Raw genomic sequence first — 6877 nt, forward strand, 5'->3', positions numbered from 1 at the left:
CCCAGCCCAACGAAGCATCCTGGGCCTCAGGCTGCCCAGAACCCAGAAACGTTCTGCAGGCCCTTTCTTAGCTATACATTTCTCTGCTCCAGTTTGTGAGATGGGGGCTCAGGTTGCGATTGGAGAAGGGAAAAGAAGCTGTTCAATTCCTCTCAGGGCCCTAGGGAGGAGCCAGGCCCCCACTTCTACACACCTGATCCCCCCTCGGGGTTGAAGAAATAGCCAGCCTTACAGCCTGGCAGCAAGCAGGGCAGCTGGAGGCTGAAGGCGGGCGGGTGGAGAGGAGAGCTGAAAGAGGGTCCTACACTGCCCGAAGGTCAGGGACAGCCAGCGGCTGGGTCACGGCAGGGGTGTGGGGGGCGGTGATGGAAAGCTGATGCTGCTCACACACTGGAAAGGCCCCCGGGAGGCGGGGGTCTGAACCTCAGCCATCCTAGCCATGTCACAAAGGACCCCGCTGGGTGGGGGTTTGTACTGGGAGGGGAGGAAATGACTGGGCAATGGGGGTCCCCATCCCAGAGGTTGGGGGGAAGGGGAGTGGACAGCAGTGAAGACATGTGTAAGAGTTTTCAGAATGCAGAGTCCAGGGTGTAGAAGGTCAGAACTTTCAGCCCCACCCCCTGATTTCCCCAGCTGGGGAAGAAGGGCTAGAAGTTGAATCAATCAGGGGAGCCTGATTGGGTGGCTCAGTCATTAGGTGTCTGCCTTCGGCTCAGGGCGTGATCCTGGAGTCCTGGGATCGAGCCTCGCATTGGACTCCTCCACTGGGAGCCTGCTTCTTCCTCTCCCACTCCCCCTGCTTGTGTTCCCTCTCTCCCTGGCTGTCTTTCTCTCTGTCAAATAAATAAATAAAATCTTAAAAAAAAGAAGTTGAATCAATCAATCATCAACGGCCAATGATTTAATCAATCATATCTATGTAACGGAGCCTCCATAAAAACCCCAAAAGCGAGGGGTTCAGAGAACTTCCACATGCCACCGTGCCAGACCCCAAACTCCACAAGGACAGAAGTTCCTTTGTTCCTATGTATCTCTTCAACTGAGTGTTAATTCGTATCCTTTAATAGTCTTTGTAATAAATGGGTAACTCACCTCCTGGTCTCGGTCTCCAGGATGGGAAGGGAGAGTGATGATGGAAACCTGGAGCAGGCAAGGGTCCACGGGCGAGATAAGGGACAAACATCACCACGGCCACCCCCAGCAATATGTCTGGCTCTGAGTGCTCCCAGATAGGACAAGGCCAACCTCAGCCCACCCTCCTGCAGACTGCACCCGAGGGAGCAGGCATAGGAGCTGAGAGATGGAGCCAGCACGGGGATGGGGGGGGGGTCCACTCTCCTTCGTTACCCATATCTCCCACCACAGAGGATCAGACCCTGGGCTCCAGTGTCATGAGTCTGAGGCCCTGCACCCCGTCTCCTGGGGTGAAGGTGGAGCTGGTTGCCTCCTCTCCCCGTCCTGCTTCAGGACCTCTCACCTTCCCAGAGACACATCCAGAGGTGAAGCTCCCTACTCAGCCCTGCCGGGCTCTCAGACCTCCCCTGGCTGGCAGGGCACCTTGAGGAAGGAACTCTGAAGACATCCATTCCACTGCCCCCTACTGCATTTTATGATACCTAGACCCTGCTAGGCACACAGCAGGGAGTTTGCAAATATATTAATTCTCTTCTCTCCTCATACCATGGCGAAGACTCCAGGAAGAATTGTCACCTTCAAATAGGCGCTGGGGGCAGGCTGGGGTGGTTCAGAAAGCCGTGCAACCTTCCTGGGTCCTGCCAACATGGGAAGGCCTCTCTGCATGTCCAGCGTGCCCTGGTGGGAGGCAGGGAGATGGACAAGGTGACCTCTAGGGGTGCCCTCCATGCTGCCCTCAGAGGCAGGTGTGACCGGCAACGGTGGGTTTTCTAGATGGAGTGAGATGATGGAGCAGGTCCTATTCCTCCACCAACCAGCACCACCAGGGCTGGCTGGGCCCTCTGAACCCATTAGATGAGAACCAGGTGCAAACTGAGGGGCTGAGCCACGAGGGTGTTGAAATTGGTAAGTTTTCCACCAAGAGCACTGAGGGAAGGTCACGGATAACTGACGGGTGGAGAGGGGCAGGCAGGAGGTAGGGACAGCCAGAGGGTCAGGCACAGAGAGGGGACAGATTCAGTGACTGGAGGGGTAAACTCAGGATGGGGGAGGGAGGAAAGGGAATTCACATCCCATGAAAGGGGAGGGGGGAGGAGGGAGTCGGAGCCTGGCATGGCCCCCTCAGGACTAGAGACTGCCCTAGGCTCTGGAAAGAGTGGGGCAGTTTGTAGCTTGAACAGGGGTTTCTCTGAGCCTCTGGCTGCCTGAACCCCTCACTTCCGGGGGTGGGGGGGAAGGGGGGCTGGGCTGGGAGGGTGCCAGGAGGGCTGGCCAGCTGAGGGGTCAGAAGCCCTGGTCTAGGCTGACAGAGGTCACAATGCCCAACCTTCCCCTGGGCCTAATCAGAGGCTTTGGGCACAGAACTGTCAACTTAGTACTCAAATGACCCAAGCTGTTGACCCACAGCTAATCACTAATGGTTTGCATATTTTGCATATCATTTGCATTCTCCGGGGGGGGGGTCTCTTGAAACCTCTGCAGTGGCTCCCTAGAGGCCCCTGCCCCTGTTTCGCAGGTCTCCATCCCCCATTCCTCTGTCCCCCCATGTCCCCCAGGCCCATTTCCCTACTCGGGGGCCTCATCTGAGATCAGATAGGGCATGTCAGGGGTGGGGGCATCTCTAAACGCTAAGGGCACAGCAGGGCGCTGCAGGGCCAGCTGAGAGCAGCTGGGGGCACCTTGAAAGGGGGTGACCGAGACCTGTCTGGTGATTAATCCTCCCGCTAATGGAGGCTTCACTGCCACTGGGGCTTTTAAGGAAACTCAGGGAAGCCCTTTAGCGCCATCAGAGCTGTCTCTGAGGTCCTTGGCGGGCTCATTAGCGGCCCTCCACCTCGTAATTAGTAGTCCCTCCCCTGAATGGATGCAGGAGGGGAAGAAAGCTCTGTGGGCCCTCTAAGGCCCAAGGCCCTGAGCAGAGCTGCAACAGCCCCCCCCCCCCGGCACTGGCTCACCGAATTCCCAGAAATGGAGCCCAGCTGCCCCTACCTGGCTTCCAAAGCACACCTTGCAGCTGGAAGGCATTTGCATTCATCCAGACCTGTCCTAGACAAAGAAAGCAGGGTCCAGAGAGGCTACCAGAAGCCACTCAGGCCTTGGGGAAAAGCCACGCTGGAGTCAGGTACCCGGCACTGTCCCCACTGCATGCCCAGCATTAGGGCAGCCCCTTCTCTGGGCCCTTTAGAGGGCAGGTTAGGACCTATCCCAGGCCAGAAGCCAGATGTGACAATCCCTGGGAGTTTCCTATCAGCCGAGGAGCCTGGGGTTCTCCCGTATTTGGGCCAAGAGCAAATGAGGTGACCCAGTTCACTTTCAGAAGTGGCTGGAAAGCTCCCCGTTGCTTGTTTGCATGGCCGTTTCCTGCAAGAGAGGCCTCTCTAGGGGGAAAATCATGCGCCGAGAGTGACAGTCATAATTCCCTGATATAGGCTGCCCAGAAGGAAGGATTGGGCACGGGAGAGACTTCGTTTTCTATTTATTCCGTAAATAGGAGCATCCACCCTGAGCCAGGCCCTCTACTGGGTCTGAGAAGGCACAGGAGTAAAAGAGACACATCTTGACTGTCAGGCCAAATGAATGAATGATTTGGAGCAAATCTGTTAAATTATTCTGTGACTCAGTTTCCCCAGCTGTAAGACGAAAATCATTCGTGATGCTCTAGGAGGCCTGAAGGCCACAGAGAATTGGGTCTCAGGGAGCAGTTATGGGTGACGGTAGAAATGACAGTAGAATTATGTAGCATCACATCAGCCACGTGAGTGCTCAATAAATGGTCATCGGGGCACCTGGGTGGCTCAGTCGTTGGGTGTCTTCGGCTCAGGGCGTGATCCTGGTGTTCTGGGATTGAGTCCCGCATCGGGCTCCTCCACTGGGAGCCTGCTTCTTCCTCTCCCACTCCTCCTGCCTTGTGTTCCCTCTCTCACTGGCTCTCTCTCTGTCAAATAAATAAATAAAATCTTTTTAAAAAATTAAAAAATAAATAAAAAATAAATGGTCATCAATGTTGTTATGATTATTTCGTTGTGGTGGTGGTTGCTGTTGAGATAGCTTTCTGACCTCAGAATCCCAGCTGAAAATTGTATACTGCAGCCCCCTTTCCCAGCTCCCAACAGATCACAGATAGAGGAAATGGCATGAAGCCCCTCCTGTGTCTCAGGTGTGGTGTTTGTCACTTTGCGTGTGTTACCTCACTTAATCCTCATGATCGCCTAACAGCAAGTCAGCAGTTGACAGCTTCCCTCTCTCTCATTTCAGAGATGAGGAAATTGGGGCTCAGAGAAGCTAGGTACCTTGCTAAAAGATTCTGCACCCACAATTTCAATGTATGGGTGGAATGGTGGTGGGTTCCTTACACGCCACCAAGCAATGCTTCATGACACCAGCTGGGTATCCTACAATTCAACTCAATTCTGACACTATCTACCTGGAGACAGCAACAGACCCCACAGGATAAAGGCTCTGTCCCACAAGAATGCCCCCCCCACTTCAGATGCCAATCACAAGCCAAGGTTATTACCTGTGCTTTTGGCCAGTTGGCTGTGGACTGGAGGTTCTCACAACCCCTTCTTTGGGTTTGATTAATTTGGTAGAGTGGCTCACAGTACTCAGGAAACCTGTTTAAATCTCTTGATTACCCATTTATTACAAAGAATATTAAAGGACACGAATTAACAGTCAGATGAAGAGATACATAGGAACGAAGGAACTTCTGTCCTGGTGGAGTTTGGGGCCCGGGACAGTGGTATATGGAAGTTCTCCGAACCCCTCCTTTTTGGGGTTTTTATGGAGGCTCCATTACATACACATGATTGATTTATTCATCGGCCATTGATGATTGATTCAACTTCTAGCCCTTCTCCTGCTGGGGAAATCAGGGGTGGGGCTGAAAGTTCTGACCTTCTAGTCAAGATTGGCTCCCCTGGCAACCAGCTCCCATCCTTAGAAGATTTCCAGAAGTCACCCCATTAACACCAACACAGGTGTGATGGAAGGGCCTTGTTACCAATAACAAGACACCCACATCAACTTTATGGCTTTGAAGCCATTTTGGAAACTGAGGACAAGAATCTAAGCATTATGACAAAAGATGCTCCCATTGCTCTTATTACTCAGGGGAAGTCCAAGCAGTTTGGGAGCTGTGAGCTAGAAGCCAAGGACAAAGACCAAACGCATTTCTTACAAATCACAAGATCACACTTGCCTGAGGTTACACGGCTCTTAATGTGCAGAGCGTAACAGGTACAAGAATATTCATGGAGCTTTATTCATAAGAGCCAAAAACTAAAACAACCCAGATATCTATCAAGAGAAGAATGGTTGAGGGGAGCCTGGGTGGTGCAGTCGGTTAAGCATCTGACTCTTGCTTTCCGCTCAGGTTGTGATTTCGGGGCCATGAGTTCGAGCCCCACAGCCTCAGTCTCCTCTCAGTGGGGAGTCTCCTTAAGATCCTCTCCCTCTGCCCCTCCCACTTGTGTTCTCTCTCTCTCAAATAAATAAATAAATCTTAAAAAAAGGGAGAGAGAATGAACTATCTAACAACGGAGTACTCGACAGCAACGAAGAACAGTGAGCTACCGCTGCAACCAGCAACATGGACAAACCTCACGGACAGGACGTTGAGCAAAAGAAGCCGGATACAGAAGGGTATGTATTGCTTAGTTCTGCTTACACACAGCTCACTAACAAGCAGACCTAATCCGTGGTGATAGAGACCAGAGGATAGTTACCTCGAGGTGGCAGGGGCTGGGGTGGGCATAGACTGGGACTGTGGTACGAGGGGGTTTCTGTGGTGCTGGAACTATTTTTTTTTAATAAGATTTTATTTATTTATTTGAGAGAGAGCAAGCCCCAGCAAGACAGCACAAGCAGGGGGAGCAGCAGAGAAAGAGGGAGAAGCAGGCTCTGCACCAGGGAGCCTCATGCGGGGCTCGATCCCAGGACCCTGGGATCATGACCTGAGCTGAAGACAGATGCTTCACCCACTGAGCCACCCCGGCATCCCCGGAACTGTCTTCTCTGGAGATCTGAGTGATTGATGGTTATGAGGGTATGTGTATCGTATATAAAAACTCTCTGAGCTTCACCCTAAAGGCTTTTCTCCACACAAAAAGAAAAAAAAAGAAAAAAAAATGAATAAATAAGTAAACAAATAAATGTGTAATATGTATCATTTAAAAAGAGGCAGGGCTAAGGTTGGATAGCCAGAGAACTCTGGCTTTGCATCCTGACAGGAAGTGCGGATGGAGAGGCAGACCCTGACCCACTCTCCCTGACTTTGGAGGGAGAGGTCCAGAGTCTCCACAGAGAGGAAGGGGTGTTTGCATCCTGTGCCCCCCCACCTCCCCTAGGGGAAGGTACTTACCATGCCAGTCCCCCCTCCATCCCACCAGGGGAAGGGGAAGTGAGAGGGAAGGAAAAAGGGGAAGGAAGAAGGAAGAACAGGGAGGGGATTGGGGCACAGGAGGGGAGGATAGGGGCATGTGTCCTCAAAGCTTCCAGCAGCTTCAAGCAGTTCTTCTCAGGTGGGATAAACTCAGTAAGGCATTCTTAGTCTCTCAGGGAGGAGGCATGGTGCTGGCAGGAGCCAGGGAGGCTGGGGAAGCCGGAGACGTTTCTGTGCATTTTGATGGGTCGTGAAGAGCATTCACCCTGAGTGCTAGATGATATGCCCGTGCATGTCCCGGATGGGGAGGACACGGAGGCTGGTTCCCTGCCAGATCTCCTGGTGGGGTGGACTCCTGCT

Source organism: Ursus arctos, unplaced genomic scaffold (genome assembly GCF_023065955.2).
Source record: "Ursus arctos isolate Adak ecotype North America unplaced genomic scaffold, UrsArc2.0 scaffold_31, whole genome shotgun sequence".
Classification (NCBI taxonomy): domain Eukaryota; kingdom Metazoa; phylum Chordata; class Mammalia; order Carnivora; family Ursidae; genus Ursus; species Ursus arctos.